Raw genomic sequence first — 23,687 nt, 5'->3', positions numbered from 1 at the left:
TATTGATATAATAGGCTGGCAAGTTCTAAGGGTTTCCTGGGATATTGAGTCTTTAAGAGCAGGGAAAAGAGAAGGAAACCAGACAGTTCCTGGGACTGCTTTGGCTGAAAGAGAAAAAGACTGGTGTATGTAAGAGGAGAACTGAGAGGCAACATACTCTCTGACAGCTGGTGCTGTTGCACACTAATGTTGCCAACCCTATATATATCAGCAAGGTTTAGTTGTCTGATCTGGCTGGACTGGCACATGTGCACTCTTCAGTGATTAGTATGGAACCCTCCCAGTCCTGGAGTTGACATTTAAAACTGAGGCTTTAGAACAGAGAAATGGCTCTGTGTTTTTGGTCTAGAACACAAGAGCAGCTGTGTTTCTTGCTCTGGTCCTCCAGAGAAACTTTCCAAACATAGTGTTAAGGCTATGACTGCTGGTTCAGAGGTGCCACCTGAGCTCATGGGGTCCAAGGTAGCTGGTTAACCACTAGTTCATGGCTAGGATTCTCTGCTAAATATTGAGTTTGTGGAAACTGTGCCTTAGAAAGAAAAACTCTGCCCTCCTTTAGTAGAATCTTTTATCCATGATAAAGTCATTGTCAATAAAATAATATGCCAACATATTATTTTCATTGATTATTTGGGAAATTCATATAACATTCATTACAGTCTTTTTCCATTGCTCCAGGTTCAAATTCCTACCCATGTGTCACACTAATTTTTTTTCTTTAAAATACATCAGTTGAAGTATGTGTCGTTCATATCCTCAGTGAAGCATGATCAGGGTCTCAGGGCCAAATCCCTTAAACAAAACTGAGTTCATCCTTGCTGCTGCTGGTACCACCCTGAAGAAGAAGCCATCAGTCTTGAAGAGCTCTATACCTCATCGCCTTGATCACAGTTTTTAAGTATTTATTTATTATAATTTGTTACATTGTATCTGCACTGCTACCTCCTTCCCTTCTCCTTCTAGTGTCACCCAGCTTCCTTCCTCTACCCCTAGGCCTTTTTTTTCTAGTTCCATGATTGGGGAGGTACTACTCCCCCTTTTCTCTTACTCTCGTTTATTAGGTCTCATCAAGGCTGACAGCAAAATCTTCATCTGTGGCCTGATTCTCAGTGTACTGTTCTCCTGGTGTCCTCAATTCCTTCTCCTTATGACACTCTTCCTGCCTCCTCTGCTGCAGGCTTCCCAGAGCTCTGTGGGGAGGGAGAATTTAATAAGGAAATCTCATTTGGAGCTGGGTGTTTTAAGGGCTCACTCTATATAATATCAGACTGTAGGTCTGTGTATGTAATTCCATTTGATGCAGAAAGAAGCATCTCTGTGTGTATGAGAACAAGGCACTGATCAATCAGTTGAGGGAAGAGAGCAACATATTTTAATAAACAACAGCCTGGGTTGCTTCAAAATTTTCGTAGGATGCCCTGGCCTCACAGCCCAATTCACTGCCACCAAATTTCCCTAGCAGAAGACCAGTTTGCTCACAATTGAAGTGCTATTGGAACATTCCCTCCCACAATTAGGAAACCTCTTAATAAGTAAATACATTCCATATTTGTCTTTCTGTGTTTTATTTACTTCACCCAAGATGATTTTTCATGGTTTAATAAATATTCCTTAATACTGATGTAATTTCTTAGCTCAAAAATACTCAATGATGGAAATAATACCACATTTTTCCAAAGGATATTGTCACTCCTGCTCTGAAGAACTTAGAAGTTTCTCGGATGTTAATTATTGTATTGAATGACTCTATCAGGATAACAATGTTCTTTTAGCCTAGAAGTCCCTCTTTCTTCTTCTTCCTGGTGATTTGAATTGTGATATATCCTTAAAGCTCATCTATTTACATACTGAGTTCCCAGTGAGGAACATTCTGGAAAATGTTAGGAGGTATGACTTTTTAGATAAAATGATATCTGTTGGAGTTATATTATGAGAGGGTGTGCTTTGAGATTAATATGCCAATGAAAGACAGAATGGAGTCTCTGCCTCTTGGTCTCTGTCACTTTATACCTTTGTTTTTGTTAATCTCAGTCTCTCTATTTCTGAATCTGTCTCTCTAGCTCTTTCTCTTTCTGTCTCCCTCTCTGCCTGTCACTTGTGGTTCAATATGAAAATCTCTCGGTTCTTCTGATCACTTCTGCTGATGTGAAATCATGCATGGTCTATGTAAAGAAGGCCCTACTTAAATGCTTTTTTTCAAAGAATTTCCTTGGTCAGGGAACATTTTCACTGTAAGAAATTCACTGACTGAGAACATCTCTGTGCATTTAAGAAACAATAATGGAAGCTGTGATAATGTGAAATTCACATACATGTGACTTTATTAATGACTACATGAAATACACATGTGACAGCTTTCCTGAACTAAGAGTCTTTGATCCAGGAGCTGTCATCAATTTGGTTGTATGCTTTCAGCTGCCCAAATTGAGGCATGTAGGGCTGCTCAGTCTTTCTCTCTAGTAGGCTGTACAGTTGGCCCTTTAAATGTATGGCTCCTGAAACTCCTATTGGCTTTCACCTGTTTCATGACATCATTCTCACTCTCAGCCAATCAGCATCTGCGAGAATCTTGAGGTTTCCATGGATATGAGTAAACAAACTTTCCTCAGTGCCTGAGTATCTGATCCAATGCACACATAAATTTTTCTTGTGAAATCCACAAAGACTTTATATCATCTCTTTATCTAGATCCACACCTTTACTCCTGTTTACTTCTGTGACAATGTAAGGTAGGAAATGAAACATTTGTGTTTATTTAATAAGACAGCTTCTTAAGTAGTAAAGCTTCAATGTGATGTGGGATTAAGGAGATTGTACTGAATGACAATGTGGTATCTTACTGTGGTCTTGGATAAGAAATTTCCTAGGTTGTGACTTTGACCGAGCAGTTACTCATGAACTCATTAAATAAGGCTTCATATTCTTATTGATATTATAGGCTGAGAGGGTATAGTGATTCCTGGCATATTGTGTCTTTAAGACGAGGGAAAAGAGTAGGAAACCAGACAATACCTGGGACTGGTTTGGCTGAAATTGAGAATGTAGGTAAGTGTAAAAGGAGAACTGAGGAGCAAAATATTATTTGACAACTGGTGATGTTCGACCCTAGTGTTGGCACCCTCTATACGCAGGGTTGCCCAGCTGACCTGGCTTGATCTGCAGCTGTGTCCTACTCAGTGGTCAGTAAGGAATGCTCCTGTTCCTGGAGTTTACAGTTAAAACTGGGACTTCATGACAGATAAATGGTTCATTGTTTTATGCCTAGGACACAAGAGCACCTGTGTCCTAAGTGTAGTATAGTGCCAGCACTGCTTGTTGAGAGTTGCCACTGAGCTCATGATGTCTGAGGTAGCTCAGTAAATACTAGTTCATGGCTAGGATTCTCTGCTACATAATGAGTTCCTGGAAAGCATACCTTTCAAATTCTCGGCTCTCCCTTTGCGGAAACTTTTCCATGTTAAAAGTGATTGTAAAATTTGTCAACATGTTAGTTTTATTGATTATGTGGGAATTTCATATAATATACATTATAGTCCCTGTCCATGGCTACCAGATTCAATTTCCTACCCATGTGTCACACTAATATTTTTTTTCTTTAAAATACATAAATTGAAGTATATGTTGTTCTTTTTTTTTTCAATGCAGTTTATTCAGGAACCTTGAACAATCCTCGGACCCTGGGGAAAGCCAGCCCACAGCTTAAATAGCCTCTGGGTAGCCAACCCAGGCGTGCCACGGGGGCAATGCAGATAGGTCCACATACATGGAAGCAAGCCAGATCCTCAGCCTTAGCCAAATGTGGAATTGTTCGTGACAGAGAGCATTCACCATCGGGAAGGTGGAAGGCGGAAACCAGCTCCATCTTTAAGGCATAGCATTCCGCAGCTCTCTACAGTTCCCCCTTTTCGTTTTTTACCAAGAGTACAAAGTTTACATTTTAACTCAAAAATGTAGCCAAACATAAAGCAGTGCCCACAAGAAATATTGGCCTGAGAACTTTTTGATCAAAGCAAACAAAGGAAAAGAAACCTCAAACTGCAGTTTCATTATTGCTAAGCAATGAAGAGGAAAGTCAGGAGCTAAGTCAGAGGCCTGCCAAAATTTTTCTCTGTATCAAAATCTAAATATACCTTTGTTAACCATCCTCCCATACGTCTTGCTAAAGATTTACAATCCTCCCTCGAAACAAAACACTAAAGGGGGGCAATCTCGAGCCAGCAGTACTTCTCATACTATTTTTTCCTAAGAAGGAGCCCATTACTTTTTCATTATTCTTATTATGCTTTTAATACTAAATCTAATTTATTACTTCTCTTAAAATTACTTTTCTTCCATTCTATTCTTGTTAAAGTTTTTAGTAATCTATCAAAAATATATTTCTTTGAATAGTTAATTGTGCTATTCCAAGAATCATAGAGAAAGATCAAAAAACTCATTAATCCAGCCTTACAACCATGAATGAAAAAGCATAGAGACCCTAGAACACGTCTTTTTAACTTATGTGGACAGGGGCGGGGGGGACCTGCCATTGACCCCCAGGGAACAAATTTCCAAAGAAAGCATATCTCCTGCCCTGTAGCACAATCTATTGATATGCTACACTGGCTACACTGGATTGGGTGTAGCACAATGGAACATTATCAGCAAATCATGAAATTTGCACGTAAATGGTGGGAACTGAAAATGATCATCCTGAGTGAGCTATCCTAGAAGTAGAAAGATGCACATGGTATATACTCACTCATATATATATATATATATATATAATATATAATAATAAATATAATATGTAATATATAACATATAATAATATAATAATTATATAATACTAAAATCTCTAGATCTAAAAAAACTAATCAAAAGGGAGGACTCTGGCTAAAATACTCAATTCCCATCCTGAAAATCAAAGAGGATGGACATCAGAAGAAGGACAAAATAGGGAAAAAGCTAGGAGCCTACTACAGAAGAACTCCGAAAGACTCTGCCCTGAAGACTATCAAAGCAGATGCTGAGACTTGTGGCCAACTGTTGGGCAGAGTACATGGAATCTAATGAAAGAACTGGGAAAAGAGTAAGATCTGGAGAGGACAGAAGCTCCAAAAGAAGAGAAAAAGAACTAAAAAATTTGAGCACAGGGTTCATTCCTGAGGCCCATATTCCAACCAAGTACTATACTTGGAGATAAACTAGAACCCCTTGCACAGATAGTCTGGGGCAGTTCAGTGTCCAAGTGGTTTCCATAGTAATGGAAACAGTGACTGCCTTTGATAAATAGTGATTAGCCAGATCTTTTATCAGGTCCCCCTGATGGGGGAGCAGCCTTACCAGGCCACCTAAGATTACAATGCAGCCAGACAAGTTGACATCTCATAGACTAGGTTCAGAAGGAAGGAGAGGAAGACCTCCCCTATCAGTAGATTTGAGGATGGGAATGCGCGGAGATGGGAGAGGAAAGTTGGGATTGGGAGGGAAGGAGGGAGGAGTTTATGGGGGGAGTCAAAATGAATACATTGTAATTAATAAAAATTTAAAAAATAAAAAGAGAAATATGTGACCATTTTTTCTGAACTACAGGAACTGTCATCTTGGGTTGTGCTTTCAGCTGAGCAGACTGAGGCATGTGGGGCTTCTCAGCTTTTCTTTCAAGCACGCTGTCCACTTGGGCCTTTTAACAACTGGCTCCTGAAACTCTTACTGGGTTTCCCCTGTTTCATGACATCATTCTCCTTCTCAGACAATCAGCACCTGAGAAAATCCTGAGGATTCTATGGAGATAAGTTAACAAACTTTCCTCAGATTCCAGTATCTCTGATCCTATGTATATATGACTTTTTCTTGTGAAACCCAACATGTCTGTATTCATCCCTTTATCCAGATTCTGGACCTTACTCCTGTTTACTCTTGTGACAATGTCAGTTAGGAAATGAAACTCTGATGTTTATTTAATTGGATAGCATCCTTAATAGGGAAGCTTCAAAGTGATGTGGGATTAAGGGGAACATTCCTAATGACAAGGTGGTCTCCAATTGTGGTCTTGGATCTGAAATTTCCTAGGTTGTGCCATTGAACTGAGCAGTTACTCCTGTACTAACTAAATGTACTTTCACATTCTTATTGCTATAATAGGCTGAGAGTGTCTAGGGTTCTCTGGCCAATTGAGTCTTTAAGAGCAGGAAAAAAAAAAAGAAGAAAACCAGACAACTCCTGGGACTAGTTTCTCTGAAATAAGGAAATACGGGCTTATGTAAAAGGCAAACTGAGGGGAAATAAACTATTTGACAGTTGATGCTCTTCTACACTAGTGTTGCAAACCTTCTATGAGCAGGACTCATAGAAGTTTGACCTGACTGAATTAGTAGTTGTGTGCTATGCAGTGGTGAGTCAGGAACTCTTATGTTCCTTCGGTTATCAGTTAAAACTGACCCTTAAGGACAGAGAAATATGTCTGTGCTATAGCCGTAGGACACAAGAGCAGCTGGAGGACACAGTTCTGCTGTGGTCCTCCAGACAAACCCTCTAAACATAGTGTTAGTGCCAGGACTGCTTGTTCAGAGGTGCCTTCTGAGCTCATTGGATCTCAGGTAGCTGGGTAAACACTAGTTCATGGCTAGGATTCTCTGCTACAGAATGAGTTCCTGGAAAGCATGCCTTACAAAGTCAAACTTTGGCCTCCTTTAGCAAAATCTTTTCTCCATGTTAAAAGCCATTGTAAAAGTTGTGAACATCTTATTTTTATTGCTTATGTGGGAATTTCATATAATATATATTACACTACTTTTCCATCGCTCCAGGTTAAAATATCTACCCATGTGTCACACATAAATATTTTTCTTAAAATACATCAATTGAAATATTTGTTTTTAATATACTCATTAAAACATGATCAGATTTTCAGTGCCAAATTACTTAAAGAAAGCTGAGTTCATCCTTACCACACCCTGGCACCCCCTGCAAGAAGACCATCAGTTCTGAAGAGCCCTATACTTCATCACTTTGATCACAGTTTTATTTATCTATTTATTTATAAAAATTTGTTTACTTTCTATCCCAATTCTGCCCCTTACCTCTTCTCCTTTCTGTCCTAACCAGCCTCTTTCTTCTTCCCCTAAACCCTTTTTCTAGTTCACAGATAGTTGTTGGTCCTCCTATCCACCTATCAGACTCTAGCTTACCCGGTCTCATAAAGTCTGGCTGCATCATCTTCTGCTGAAGACTTATTCTCAGGGCATTGTTCTCCTTGTGTCCTCAATTCCCTCTACTTCCGCCACTCTTCCTGACTCTTCTCCCACAATCTTCCAAGAATTCTGAGGGGAGGGAGAATTTCATAGGAAAATCCCATTTAAAGCCGGGTATTTTAGGTCTCTCTCTGCTAAATCTCGAACTGTGGGTCTCTGTATGCAATCACATTTGATACAGAAGGAAGTATCAGTGTACATAGAAGAACATGGCATTGATCTATCAGTTGAGGGCAGAGAGCAACATATTGAAATAACAGCCTGGGTTGCTTGAATTTCCATAGGATGTGCCACCCTATTCCTCTAGTGGAAAGACTGGTTTGGTCACAGTAGAAGACTTATTGGAACTTTATCCCCCACTATTAGGAAACCTCCTAATAAGTAAATACATACCATATTTGTCCGTCTTCATTTTGGTTACTGCAACCAGGATGATTTTCCTGGTTCCATTCTTTTGCCTGAAAATGCCTTGATGTCATTTTCTTAGCTGAATAATACTGCATTATGGAAATACTCCATATTTTTCCCAAAGGAGATTGTCAGTCTGTTTTTTTAGGACTAGGAAGTTGATTGTTCTTTAATCATTGTGTTGAATGACAAAGTATCAGGATAATTACGTTCTTTTCACCTAAAAGGCCCTCCATCTTCTTTCACTTCCTGGTGATTTGAATTGCAATGTCCCCTTGAAGCTCATGTTTACATGTTGAGTCCTAGTGAGGAAATGTATTGGCAGGGTTAGAAGTTATGTCCTTGCTAATAATATATTTCCTATTGTAGTTATATTATAAGAGAGTGTGCTTTGAGGTTGATACGTAAATTAAAGTGACCAGACATAATGGAGTCTCTATCTCTATTATTTATATATGTGTTACTGTCAGTCTCAGTCTATTTCTGAAAATGTCTATCTCTTTCTCTCTCTGTCTCTCTCAGTCTCCCTCTCTCTACCATTTGTGGATCTGTATGAAAAGCTTTCAGTTCTGCTGAAGGACAACAACAAGTTGTCTGCTTGCTGATGTGACATTGTGGATTGTCTCTGTAAAAATATAAGTCAGCTGCCAATTAAATCCTTTTTGTTTAAAGAGTTTCCTTGGTCAGCTATGTTTTGCCAGTAAGTAATTCACTAACTGAAGACATATCTATCCATTTAATAAATAATAATGGAATCTGTGATAATGTAAAAGTCACATGGCAAGGACAGGTGACTTTATTAATAACTATTCGAAATAAATATGTGGCAGTTTTCCTGAACTAAAGTCTTGGACACCAGAACTGTCATTTCTGGGTTGTGTGCTTTCAGCTGCCCAGATTGAAGCATGTAGTGCATTTCAGCCTGTCTCTCAATCAGTCTGTCCACTTGGACTTTTAATGATTGGCTTCTGAAAATCTTATGGGCTCTCAATTGTGTCATGACAACATTCTCCCTTTCAGCCAATCACACCTGAGAGAATCTTGAGGTTTCCATGGGGATGAGTAAACCAACTTTTCTCAGTGTCCAGTATCTCTGATGCTGTGCACAAGTGACTTTTTTTTTTGAAACCCAAGAAGCCTTTATCTTATCCTTTTATTGGGAGCCCATACCTTTACTCATGTTTACCTCTGTGGCAATGTCAGGTCAGAAATGAAACTTTAATGTTTTTTTAATTTGAGAGCTTGCTAATAAGAGAACCTTCAAAGTGATGTGGCATTAAGGAGAATGTACCGAATGACGAGGTAGTATGCTTCTGTGTTCTTGGATCTGAAAATTCCTAGTTTGTGACTTTGAACTGAGCTGTTACTGGTGTACTCACTAAATGTACCTTCCCATTCTTATGGATATAATAGGCTGGCAGGATCTAGGGTTCACTGAGGTATTGCATATTTTACTTAAGAGAAGTAAAAAGAGAAGGAAACCAGACAATTCCTGGGATGGTTTAGCTAAAACACAGAATGATCTCTGAGTGTAAATGGTGAAATTATGGGCAAGATATAATTTCAGTTGGTGTTATCCTACACTAGATTTGCCAACCCTCTTGAGCAGAGTTGCCTTGGCTGACCTGGCTAGTTCAGCAGCTGTGTCCTACACAGTGGTCAGTAAGGAAGCCTCCTGGTCCTGGGATTTATATTTAAACCTGGGCCTTCATGACATTGAAATAAGACCTCATTATTTGCCTAGGACACAAGAACAGCTGTGTTTCCAGCTATAGTCCTCTGGACAGACTCTCTAAATGTAGTGTTAGTGCCAGGACTGCCTGTTCAGATATGCCACGTGAGGCGGATGCCTAACCACTACATCATGGCTAGGATTCTCTGCTACATAATGATTTCCTGGAAACCATGCCTTACAAAGTAAAAATCTGCCTTCCTTAGTGAAATCTTCTTTCCATTTTAAAAGTCATTGTAAAAATAGTCACCATAATATTTTTTATTGCTCATGTGGAAATTTGATATAATATACAGTACACTCCTTCTCCAATGCTCCCAGGTTCAAATTTTTACCCATGTGTCACACTAAAACTTTTTTTCTTTAAAATACACCAATTGAAGTATATGTTATTCATATGATCACTGGAACATGAGCAAAGTCACAGTGTCAAGTCCCTTAGAGGAAACTGAGTTAATCCCTGCCAAACCAAGAAGTAGCCATCAGTCCTGAAGAGCTCTATACTTTATCACTTTTATCATAGTTTTCCTTATGTATTTTTTATTATAATTCGTTTACATCATATCCCCTCTGATGCCCCCTCACTCATCTCCTTCCAGTCCCATCAAGCCTCCTTTTCCCCTTTGTAATTTCTAAAATTGCCCTGAGAGTGAAGGTCCTCCTCCCCTTCTATGTCACCCTAGATTATCTGGTATCACCTAGACTGGCTGCATCATCTTCCTCTGTGGCAGGATTTTCAGGGCATTGTTCTCCTTGAGTCCTTAATTGCCTCTACTATGACACTCTTCCTGTCTCATTTTCTGCAGGCTTCCCAGAACTCTGAGGGGAGGGGGACTTTCATAGGGAAATACCATTTAGACCTGGGTGCTTGAAGGCTTCTCTCTGAATATTATTGGAGTGTAGGTCTCTATATGTAACATTATTTGCCACCCAATTCCCCTATTTGAAGACTGGTTTGCTCACAATAAATGGCCTATTATAACTTTATTCCTCACTATTATCCTCCTCATAGGTGATACAAACTATATTTGTATTTCTGCATTTTAGTTACTTCACCCAGGATGATTTCTCCTGATTCCATCCATCTACCTGAAAATATCATGATGTTATTTTCTTAGCTGAATAAAATTCCATTATGGAAATATTGTTCATTTTCCTAATGGAGACTGTCAATGCTGTTCTTTAGAACGTAGATGTTGCTGGGACTTTAATCATTGTACTGCATGACAAACTATCAGGATAAGTATGTTCTTTTAGCCTAGAAGTCTCTCCATCCTCTTCCACTTCCTGGAGATTTGATTTGCAAAGTCCCCTTGAAGCTCATCTGTTTACATATTTAGTCCCCAGTGAGGAAATGTCTGGGAAGGCCTAGGAGTTATAACCTTGTTTGGTAATATAATTCCTATTGGAGTTTATTATAGATGGGTGTGCTCTGAAGTTGATTTACCAATAAAAGTGGCCAGACAGAATGGAGTCTCTGCCTCTCAGTTTCTCACTTTTTAACTTGTTTCTGTCAGTCTCGATCTCTCTATTTCTGAATCTGTCACTCCAGCACTTTGTCTCTCTGTCTCTCTCAGTCTCATTCTCTGAGACTTCCACTCATGGTCCCTTATGAAAAGCTCTCAGTTCTGCTGAAGGACAACATCAAGATGACTGCTTGATGACATGACAGCAGGTATGGTCTCTGTAAAAATATAAGCAAGATCCTAATTAAATGCTTTTTGTTCAAAGAGATGCCCTGGTCAGCGAACATTTTCATAGTAAGTAATTAACTGACAAAGGACATATCTTTGCATTTAAAAAATAATAATGGAATCTATGATAATGGGAAACTCCCATGTCAAGGTAACGTGACTTTATTAGTGACCACTTCAAAGGAATATGTGACCATTTTTCTGAACTAAGAGTCTCGGACACACGAACTGTTATCTCTGTGTTGTGTGCTTTCAGCTACCCAGATTGAGGCATGTAGGGCTGCACAGCCTTTCTCTCAAGCAGGCTATCTACTTGCCACTTTTAATAACAGTCTCCTGAAACACTTATTCATTTTCACCTTTTGCATGGCATCATTCTCCCTCCTAGCCAATAAACACCTGAGAGAATCTTGAGGTTTTCATGGAGATGAATAAACAATCTTTCCTCAGTGTCCAGTTTATCTGATTCTGTGCACACTTGACTCTTTCGTGTTATATCCAACATGCCTATATCTCATCCCTTTATCCAGATCCCACACCTTTACGCCTGTTTACCTCTGTGACAAAGTCAGGTAGGAAATGAAACTTCAATGTTTCTTTAATTGGACAGCTTTCTAAGTAGGGACACCACAATGGATATGGGATTAAAGAGAATGTACCAGAGGACAATAAGGTGTCCTACTGTGGTCTTGGTTCTTAAATTTCCAAAATTGTGACTTTGAACTGAGCAGTTACTGCTATTCTCACTAAATGTACCTTCACATTCTTATTGATATAATAAATGGCAGGGTCTAGGGTTCTCTGGGGTACTGAGTCTTTATGAGCAAGAAAAAGAGTAGGTAACTGACATTCCTGCTGGCTAGTCTAACAGGCTACACCTAAAAGAGAGAGTGTAAATGGGGGACAGAGATGTGAAGAATGGAGACAAGACAGATTCCTGTTCAAGTCTCAGTTTACTGAACATGTAAAGAACAACTATAAAACAACGGGTACAAGTAAAATTTCTTTCACAATAGAAACATGTCTTTGCCACCTGGCAAGGCATCCAGGAATTCATTCAAGGGTACAACAAGTTTATTCTCAATTCCCAAGGTTGCAGGGAGCTTGCTATCAACTTCTCAGGCTCATAACACCCTCTTTGCAGAGACTGGCAAGGACAGTCTCTGAGACATGGAACTTAGATAAGACAGGCATCTGCCATGGCTAGGAGGCAAAATTCCAATAATGAGACTCCTTCACTTCCCCTTCTTTGTTTTATGGAGAGCCTGTCTTAGGTTGGTGAAATGTGTATTTTTCCTTATCAAGGTCTCCAATGGAACTTTTATGTTCCCCTATCTTAGGTTGAAAGAACACAATTTTACTCTTACATGTCATTGATTTACTTCCATATCAAATAGAGTCGTTAGAGATCTTTAAATTAAAGCAACTGCACTTGCATTCCTTGAAATTGTTGAAGAAGGAACTGTAACATGCAAGGAAGACAGGCACAGGCCAACAAACTCATACATGGCAGGTCTACAAGTCTCAGGCCTTACTTAAGCACAGAATCAAAGGATGGAATGTACCTCTTAGGGCTAGTAAATATATCCCAGGCTGTATTGGCCAATTCTAACCTAGGTTTCTTGGCAGATTCTATGTCATGGATCTTATTTCTCATCAATAACATATTTAATGAGAAGTTTTTGCTAGACCAAATACCAGCAAGGTAATTCTGTACCTGAGTCCAATTAAATTCTGTTTCTTCATACCAATAATCAGAAACCATAACAGGAATCAAAACAAAAGTAGGTTGGATAATAACTAATACTGAAAGAGCATTATTATCAGCACTAACACAATTAGTAAGACTGTAATATATGCATTCAATTGAATAGGTGTCATTGTTCTTAAAATGTCTCACTACAATGTTTCCAATTAGCGGTAAATATGGAGGACTAATACATGCCAAAAGGGAAGTATACTTGATTAATTTAGCAAAGCTACTTGCATTCCCAGAGAGAATGCCTATATCCACACACAGCCCCCAATTTCCATACATAGGTTTGCCAGTGTATATTTGAAGTCCTCCAAAATCCAGCACTACCAGCTTTTCCTAAAACAAAGGAATTTTGACTGCCTTTACTAGAAGCCAAGTTCTTAATACTCTTAATGGTAGACCAGTCCAGTCCATGACTGTAAATGCACCATCATTGTCCTAGGAGTAGATGGTGGGTGGTTCTCTGTTGCATCTTGTCCAAGGAACCATCAGTTGAGGACAAGTGCATTGATCCCCTTTCTCACAGTGTGAGTAAGTCATTGGAGATATAAGACTGTCATTCTTAACTCCAATAGGAAGGGACAATAATATCCCTCCCATGTTCCACTTTACCTGGTTGCAAAAGGAGGCTTCAGATGCCATCCCAACTTTAAAGTAGTAGGCATCCTGACTTATAACCTGGATAGGGGAGACTTGTAAACTTTCCTGATGAATAATTTCTCTGGTAGAACAAAGAGGATGACATCTTCCTACTCCTGAAATGTGAAGAGTCTGTTTTACTTGCATTCTTTTAAAAGCAGGAAAACCCAGCAACTAAGTGTTGTTGACATAAACAAGGACATCTGGATCATCCCAGGAAAGTGGATATAGTATAGTTGGATTAGGAACATGCACCCAATAAATAGTCATTTTGACTAGAGTTGTCTTCATTGACATCATTATAATAGTCAGGAGAAAATTGATCATCCACTTGTCACACCAAATGTTCAGTAACCTTGAGCTGCATCATTTTCGTGCTAATAAAAGAGACAGATCCTCATTCCCTTATGAGTAAAGGGTTAGGTCTATGCCATTGATTTGTTAAAGGATCCCTCCATTTTCTTTAGCAAGAGTTTTCTTAGTTTCTGTATGCCACAATATATCTGGTGAAGATTTATCATGCTCATCCAAATTAAAAATTCAGAATGAAAAGAACATGATTAAGATCATTCTTAGGTGTCAAGGAGAGTAGCTCCCCCTTTTTTGTTTATTGCAAATAAATCTTAATGTTTTAGTGGGTATTCTCTACCATGCCTTGTCCTTAAGGTATTTTAGTTAAATAAGAAACTTGAATCTGTTGACAAAAACTTTTAAATGATTTCCTGGTATATCCTGTTCCATTGTCAGTTTTAAATTGCTTAGGAACTCCTAGAACATTAAAGTCCTGTAGATAAGGAAAAATAATATTTTTTCAGCTTTTCCTGGTTGAGGAGTGGCAAAAAGAAATCAAGAATAGGTATCTATGCAAACATGTACATATTTCAATTGTTTAAATTCAGGAATATGAGTAATCTCCATTTGCAAAATCTGATTTGGAGCCAATCCTTTAGGATTGATGCCAAATGAGGAACAGTCTGAAATTGAGAAGTACTACAAGCCTTGACCATACTACAGGCCTGTTCCTTAGTCAATCCATATTAAATCTCAAGTTTTGACTATTAAGATGATGTGTATTATGGACATCCTTGGCTATTTTTAACTGTGGACAATAATTTTTGGTGACTTTATCTGCCAATACATGCCCTTATGATAAGGGTCCTGGCAAATTAGTATTGGGCACTCAAATGTCCTATAAAAAAGAGAAAATGGTAGTTATTTTGTATTAAATTTTGAATTTGTAAAAATAACAATCCAGCAGGAGAAGATGTCAGATTTTGTCCTGGGGTCTCTAACCCAGGCAAAGCCTGAGTTATACATGTATTATCTGTAAAAATATTCAAAGATTCCTCATTAAAACTTCGAAACACAACCAATACTGAAGATAAGTCTGCTATTTGTACAAATGTGTTAGACACTTGAAAAGATACTGTTTTTGTTTTTCTTTTATAAGCATAGGTAGAAACACCAGATAATGAACCATCAGTAAATACAGTTAAAAATATCAACAATTGTTTTAAATGGAAAAATTATATGTTGCATCTATAAAAACTGAATTAATTTGTTTTTTGTACTTAAATAGGTTGGAATCTGTCATAATAAGCTTACATATTTTAAAATTCCATATTCATCAGAACTCTGACAAGTCTGAGGGCCAGCATATTTGAGTTACTCTTTGTCTACCTTTATCATCTGCTCTAAATTTCATCCTATAAAACAGGATGCTATAATATCAATTTTTACATATTTTTAAAGGTATGTTTTAGAACCAAATTTTAGGTAGTTCTATATAGGCAAGCTTTTAAATTTATTTTAAATTTAACCTTAAAAAATTTTGCAAATATTTGCAAAACAATTTTAAATTCAACCTAAAAAAAAAAAAGAGTAGGTAAAACTCAATATTGTACGGAACTATAATCTTTAGCATAACTTTAAATTGCTTCTTTTTAAATTAAAATCAAAGCAAAACTTTTAATTAAACATAATTTATAAAGGGGCTAGCAAATCTTATTAATCCTACCATATTGCATTAAAACTTAAAAACCAAAATATGAAAGGACAAGAGTTTTTTTTTTTTTAACATTAAACAGAGAACTAAACTGAGTCTCTAGCCCTCAGCAAAAATAGACTATACTACCTGTACTAAACCTATAGGCCAGAAAAAAAAAAAAAAGTAACACAGCATTAAATCATTTATATAGGTACTCGCAGCCAGGCATATATTTTATTTAATTGTTAACAATGATATCAATATAACCCTGCATAACTCTGTGCTAACATGGAACTGTAGTACTTTTTTGCCTGTAAAAGAGCATAAGAAAACATTCATATTGAAGAATCTCCAGGCTTTTTGAATGAAGAACTACATATTTTATAGGTATTTTTTTACATGATATATTGTAATAACTGCAATTTTTGTTTAAATGGCTTAAACAACATGGCTTGGTTTTACTTTGTAAAATTAATAAAATAAATACCAAAGTATTTTATTTCCCCCAAAGGGTTGAGAAACTGCTTTAATTTCTTTTTTATTTTATTTATTTTTTTATTTTTTATTTTTTTTCAATGCAGTTTATTCAGGAACCTTGAACAATCATCGGACCCTGGGGAAAGCCAGCCCACAGCTTAAATAGCCTCTGGGTAGCCAACCCCAGCGTGCCACATGGGCAATGCAGATAGGTCCACATACATGGAAGCAAGCCAGATCCTCAGCCTTAGCCAAATGTGGAATTGTTTGTGACAGAGAGCACTCACCATCGGGAAGGTGGAAGGTGGAACCCAGCTAATACCCAAGGTTTACTATTTTAAAATTCCTGATAACTTTAAAAATGTTTTATAGAATTTAACTCCAATGGTCCAGGACCAAACTCAGAGGTGCTGATTCCAATTGTCTCATGTCTAAACATATCCATGTCTACAGATATAATGTACACACACAGAGAGATACATAAGGAACAAAGAAATGTGACATTGTCATCTAGGAGAAACCAGACTACCCAAATACCATGACTTGACAAGCTCCTACTGGACACAAGTCCTACAGATTCCAGGAGGAATGGACCCCCTCATGTGTCCCATCCACACACATAGATTCCAGAAGGAGCAGAACCCCTATGGCCCTTTCCACAGCTTTCAGATGGAGAGTGGGCTCCAACAGCCCTTTTATCATAAAGAATCGGGTCCCAGTGACGCTCTCTCCTGGTCCCAAAGGAGTGGAACCTTTATTGACCTCTTACCCAGGCCTTTTAGCATCCCACAGATTCTCTTGACTAGATTAGAAACTCACCAAGTTTCCAAGACCTCATGAGCAAACCAAAACCAGAAACAAAAACAGAAGCTAGCAGAGAAAAACAAAACAAAACAAAACAAAAAACAGATACAAACACAGAAAACAATCACCGTACCTGCTATTTAAACACTTATATATATATTTTTTTTACTTAAGCACATTTTTTTATTAATTATACTTTATTAATTTTGTATCCCCCCATAAGCCCCTCCATCCTCTCCTTCCGATCCCACCCTCCCTCCCCCTTTCTGCATGCATGTCCATCCCCAAGTCCACTAATAGGGGAGGTTCTCCTTTCCTTTCGGATCTTAATCTATCAGTTCTCATCAAAAGTGGCTGCATTGTCTTCTACTGTGGCTGCTCCCCCCTCAGGGGGAGGTGATCAAAGAGCAGGCCAATCAGATTATGTCAGAGGCAGTCCCTCTTCCCATTACTAGGTAACCCACTTGGACACTGACCTGCCATGGGCTACATCTGTGCAGGGGTTCTAGGTTATCTCCATGAATAGTCCTTGGTTAAAGTAAGAGTCTCTGGGAAGTTCCCTGTGTTCAAATTTTCTTCTTTTGTTCGCCTTGTGGAGACTCTGTCCTCTCCAACTCTTACTATTTCCCACTTCTTACATAAAATTCCATTCACTCTGCCCGAGAGTTGGCCATCAGGCTCAGCATCTGCTTTGATAGTCTGCAGGGCAGAGGCTTTCAGAGGGCCTCTGTGGTATGTTTCTAGTTTGTTTCCTGATTTCTTCTTCTGGCTTTGCCTTTCAGGTGGGGATTGAACATTTTAGTTAGGGTCCTCTCTCTTGCTTGGTTTCTTTAGATGCATAGATTTTGGTGGGTTTGTCTTACGTTGTATGTATATATGAGTGAGTATATACCATGTGTCTTTTTGCTTCTTGGACAACTCACTCAGAATGATCCTTTCCAGGTCCCACCATTTACCTGCAAATTTCATGATTTCCTTGTTTTTCATTGCTGAGTAGTATTCCATTGTATAGATGTACCACAATTTCGGCATCCATTCTTCAGTTGAGGGGCATCTGGACTGTTTCCAGCTTCTGGCTATTACAAAGAAAGCTGCTAAAAACATGGTTGAGCAAATATCCTTTTTGTGTAATTGAGCCTCTTTTGGATATATGCCTAGGAGTGGTATGGCTGGATCTTGAGGAAGCGCTATTCCTAGTTGTCTGAGAAAGCGCCAGATTGATTTCCAGAGTGGTTGTACAAGTTTACATTCCCACCAACAGTGGAGAAGGGTTCCCCTTTCTTTACAACCTCTCCAGCATGTGTTGTCACTTGAGATTTTGATCTTGGCCATGCTCATGGGTGTAAGGTGAAATCTCAGGGTTGTTTTGATTTGCATTTCCCTAATAGCTAATGAGGTTGAACATTTCTTTAAGTGCTTCTCTGCCATTCGATATTGCTCTGTTGAGAATTCTCTATTTAGCTCTGTTCCCCATTTTTTTAACTGGATTACTTGGTTTGCTGATTTTCAGCTTGTTTAGTTCTTTATATAGACTGGATATGAGTCCTCTGTCAGATATAGGGTTGGTGAAGATTCTTTCCCAATCTGCAGGCAGACGTTTTGTTTTGATGACGGTGTCCTTTGCTTTACAGTAGCTTTTCAGTTTCATGAGGTCCCATTTATTGATTGTTGCTCTTAAAGCCTGTGCTGTTGGTGTTCTGTTCAGGAAGATTTCTCCTGTACCAATGAGTTCTAGGGTTTTCCCCACATTTTTTCTAGCCGATTTAATGTGTCTGGTTTTATGTTGAGGTCTTTGATCCACTTGGACTTCAGTTTTGTGCACGATGATAAGTATGGATCTATTTTCATTTTTCTACATGTAGACATTCAGTTGGACGAGCACCATTTCTTGAAGATGCTATCTTTTTTTCCATTGTACGGTTTTGGCATCTTTGTCAAAGATCAGGTGTTCATAAGTGTGTGGGTTTATTTCTGGGTCCTCTGTTTAGTTCCATTGATTCACCATTCTGTTTCTATGCCAGTACCATGCAGTTTTTAAAAATGTTGCTCTATAGTACAACTTAAGATCAGGGATAGAGATACCTCCAGAAGATCTTTTATTGTAGAGGATTGTTTTAGCAATGCTGGGTTTTTTGTTATTCCATATGAAGTTGAGAATTTTTCTTTTCAGGTCTTTAAAGAATTGTGTTGGTAATTTGATGGGAATTGCATTGAATCTGTAGATTGCTTTTGGTAAAATGGCCATTTTTACTATGTTAATCCTGTCAAGCCATGAGCATGGGAGATCTTTCCATCTTCTGATATCTTCTTCTATTTCTTTCTTCAGAGACTTGAAATTTTTTTCATACAAGTCTTTGATTTCCTTGATTACGGTTACTCTGAGGTACCTTATGTCATTTGTGGCTATTGTGAAGGGTGTTGTTTCCCTAATTTCTTTCTCAGCCCTTTTGGCTTTTGTATACAGGAGGGCTACTGATTTTTTTTTTTTCAGTTAATTTTGTATCCTGCCACTTTGCTGAAGGTGTTTATGAGCTGTAGGAGTTCCCTGTTAGAGTTTTTGGGGTCACTCACGTATACTATCATATCATCTGCAAATAGTGATAATTTGACTTCTTCCTTTCCAAACTGTATCCCCTTGATCTCCTTCAATTGTCTTATTGCTCTAGCAAGGATTTCCAGAACTATGTTGAAGAGATATGGGGAGAGTGGGCAGCCTTGCCTTGTCCCTGATTTTAGTGGGATTGCTTTAAGTTTCTCTCCGTTTAGTTTGATGTTGGCTATAGGCTTGCTGTATGTCACCTTTACTATGTTTAGATATGTGCCTTATATCCCTAATCTCTCAAATACTTTAAACATGAATGGATGTTGGATTTTGTCAAATGCTTTTTCAGAATCTAGGGAGATTATCATGTGTTGTTTTTTTTTTTCTTTCCGTTTGTTAATATGGTGGATCACATTGATGGATTTCCGTATATTGAACCACACCTGCATACCTGGGATGAAGCCTACTTGGTCATAATGGATAATATCTTTGATGTGTTCTTGGATTCGGTTTTCAAGTATTTTGTTAAGTATTTTTGCATCAGTGTTCATAAGGGTGATTGGCCTGAAATTCTCTTTCTTTGTTGAGTCTTTGTGAGGTTTAGGTAGCAAGGTGACTGTGGCTTCATAGAATGACTTTGGTAATGTTCCTTCTGTTTCTATTTTGTGGAATAGTTTGGGGAGAATTGGTGTTAGCTCTTCTTTGAAGGTCTGGTAGAATTCTGCACTGAAGCCATCTGGTCTTGGGCTTTTTTTTTTTTGGATGGGAGACTTTTGGTGACCGCTTCTATTTCTTTGGGGGATATAGGTCTATTTAGTTGATTTACCTCGTCCTGGTTCAGCTTTGGTAAGTCCAATCGATCAAGAAAGAGGCCAATAAGAATACATGAAGCCTACAGAACACCCAACAAATTTGACCAGAAAAAAAAAATCCTCCTGCCACATAATAATCAAAACAGTAAGTATACAGAACAAAGAAAAAATACTAAAAGCTGCAAGGGAAAAAGGCCAAGTAACATATAATGGCAAACCCATTAAAATCAAACCTGACTTTTCAACAGAGACTATGAAAGCCAGAAAGGCCTGGACGGATATCATGCAGACCCTAAGAGAACACAGATGTCAGCCCAGGCTACTATCTCCCACAAAACGCTCAGTCCTCATAGACAGAGAAAACAAGATATTCAATGATAAAAACATATTTCAACAATACCTACAAACAAATCCAGCATTACTGAAGACACTAGAAGGGAAAATACAACCCCCAGAAAATAGCTTCTTTCAAGAAAACACAAGAAATAAATAACCCTACTACAGTAAAACAAAAAGCAACCAAGCACACAACCTGATGACCATAGCCAACATCAAAATCAAGGGATCTAACAGCCACTGGTCATTAATCTCTCTCAACATCAATGGACTCAACTCTCCAATAAAAAGACACAGATTAACAGAATGGATATGTAAACAAAACCCATCAATTTGTTGCATACAAGAAACACAACTAAGACACAAAGATAGACATTACCTGAGGGTAAAGGGTTGGAAGACGACTTTCCAACCAAAGGACCCAAGAAGCAAGCAGGAGTAGCCATTCTAATATCTGATAAAAAAGACTTTCAACCAAAATTAGTAAAAAGAGATGGGGAGGAACACTACATACTCATCACAGGAAAATTCCACCAGGAAGACATCACAATCCTGAACATCTATGCCCCAAATACAAGAGCACCCAAATTTGTTAAAGAAACATTGATAAAATTTAAAACACATATAGATTCCCACATATTAATAGTGGGAGACTTCAATACCCCACTCTCAACAAAGGACAGATCAACAAAACAGAAATTAAACAAAGAAACATTGTCTCTGACAGAGGTGATGAATCACATGGACCTAACACACATTTACAGAACTTTACACCCAAACACAAAAGAATTTAGCCTCATCTCAGCACCTCATGGAACCTTCTCCAAAATAGACCATATAGTTGTTCACAAAGCAAGCCTCAACAGATACAAGAAGATTGAAATAATCCCTTGTATCTTGTCTGATCACCATGGAATAAAGCTGGACGTCAACAATAACAAAAATAGCAAAAAACCTACACACACATGGAAACTGAACAATTTGTTACTAAATGACAGCTGAGTCAGGGAAGAAATAAAGAAATTAAAGTCTTTCTAGAAATCAATGAAAATGAAGACACAACATACCCAAACTTGTAGGACACAATGAGAGCAGTGCTAAGAGGAAAGTTCATAGCACTAAGTGCCCTCAAGAAGATATTCGAGACAGCTCATTCAAGCAACTTAATGGCTCACATAAAAACCCTAGAAAAAGAAGAAGCAGACACACCAAGAGGGAGTAGATGGCTGGAAATAATCAAACTCAGGGCTGAAATCAATCAATTGGAAACAAATAAAACAATGAAACCAAGAGCTGGTTCTTTGAGAAAATCAACAAAATTGACAAACCCTTAGCCAAGCTAACTAAAAGGTAGAGAGACACCATCCAAATCAACAAAATCAGAAATGAAAAGGGGGACATAACTACAGACACTGAGGAAATCCAAACAATCATTATGACTTACTTCAAAAGTTTATATGCCACAAAATTTGAAAATCTAAATGAAATGGACAATAAATATTTTATAAAACCTGATTTTGTAATATTAAAACATAACATCCTCTTTAGCAGTGAAATCATAGAGCATGTTTATAATTTTAAAGGTGAAAACCAGAGTTTAAAATTTACCACTGCAATCAATCCAATTATTATTATTTCATAATTTTAATTTCTCTAATTCCCTCAATAACTGAATTTGTTCTCTTTGTAATTGTACTTTCTCTCTGAGAACAGTGGTCCAGTATCTCCTGCATATAAAGCAGGGAAAGGAAAGCCACAGGGGCAGGGGGCGCTGGAGGCCAATCTGAACTATAAGACTTGGCAGTTTCTACCTCTGATTCTGTCTCACCTTCACTATCTAGCTCCTAAATTATTTTCTGTTCTCAAATTACACAAATCTGTTTGAGGTCTTTTATGAACATTTTAAGTAAATTCGGAAGTACTTTTTTTCTGCCTGTTTGGCAGCTCTACTTTTCCAAAATAACACTTTAGATTGTGAGATTCCTTTTTTCCCAACTTTCTAGATTGATGTTACCTTCACCTGGGAACCAGGGAAAAACTTCATTTAAAAACTAAGGAGATAACTTCTTCTTCGTGAAAACACCAAATGGTGCAGCTGGAGGGCCAGGAGGGCCTGGCAGCCCAGGACTAGGAGGCCATGCGGCTTCCGCAGAGGGTTAGGTAGCGGTCTTAGGGGCTGCAGTCGTGGTCGGGGCTGTGGGTGTGGCCGAGGCTGCGGGGCTGGTGGAGGTAAAGCTGAAGACAAGGAGTGGATCCCTGTCACCAAGCTGGGCCGCCTGGTTAAGGACATGAAGATAAAGTCCTTGGAGGAGATCTACCTGTTCTCCCTGCCCATTAAGGAATCTGAGATTATCGACTTTTTCCTGGGTGCATCCCTAAAGGATGAGGTACTAAAAATCATGCCAGTGTAGAAGCAGACACGGGCTGGCCAGTGGACCAGGTTCAAGGCTTTTGTTGCTATTGGAGACTACAATGGTCACGTTGGTCTTGGTGTTAAGTATTCCAAGGAGGTAGCCACTGCCATCCGAGGAGCCATCATCTTGGCCAAGCTTTCCATCATCCCTGTTCGAAGAGGCTATTGGGGCAACAAGATTGGCAACCCCAAACTGTTCCCTGCAAGGTGACAGGACGCTGTGGCTATGTTTTGGTGCGTCTTATCCCTGCCCCCAGAGGCAATGGCATTGTCTCTGCTCCTGTGCCCAAGAAGCTACTGATGATGGCTGGTATTGATGACTGCTACACATCAGCCAGGGGCAGCACTGCCACCCGGGGCAACTTTGCCAAGGCCACTGTTGATGCCATCTCCAAGACTTATAGCTACCTGACACCTGACTTCTAAAAAGAGACTGTGTTCACCAAGTCCCCTTATCAGGAATTCACTGATCATCTTGTGAAAACCCATACCAGAGTCTCTGTTCAGAGGACCCAGGCTCCAGCTGTGGCTACCACATAAGGGTTTTTATACAAGAAAAATAAAGTAAATTAAATCTGAAAAAAAAAAAAACCTAAGGGAATAAGAGTATTTCTCCCAATTCCTTGCTTATATTAGCATTGACTTTAAAGTCCTCAGTAACATCTCTCTGCTACTTCTCTGCCCCATCATTTAGCTACCTGTCTACCTTGTCTTCCTCCTTGTAATGGGCAGTCATCACAAAGCACATTTTTTCTTAGGTAACCTGAGTTCGAAAAATAAAATAAAATAAAATAAAAAAGCCTTTCTCATGTTGCCCTTGTTTTCAAGGTCCTTTGTTCGGGCGCTAACTGA

The 23,687-nt window shown here is 38.6% G+C and overlaps 1 pseudogene; it reads left to right on the top strand.

The window, feature by feature from the left end:
- The first annotated feature begins 4,629 nt into the window (after nt 1-4,629).
- LOC132651745 (small ribosomal subunit protein uS5-like) lies at nt 4,630-23,407 on the top strand (annotated as a pseudogene).
- Nucleotides 23,408-23,687: the final 280 nt, after the last annotated feature.

This window comes from Meriones unguiculatus (genome assembly GCF_030254825.1).
Source record: "Meriones unguiculatus strain TT.TT164.6M chromosome Y unlocalized genomic scaffold, Bangor_MerUng_6.1 ChrY_unordered_Scaffold_25, whole genome shotgun sequence".
NCBI classification, from domain to species: Eukaryota; Metazoa; Chordata; class Mammalia; order Rodentia; family Muridae; genus Meriones; species Meriones unguiculatus.
This window is presented reverse-complemented; position numbering and strand designations above follow the sequence as displayed.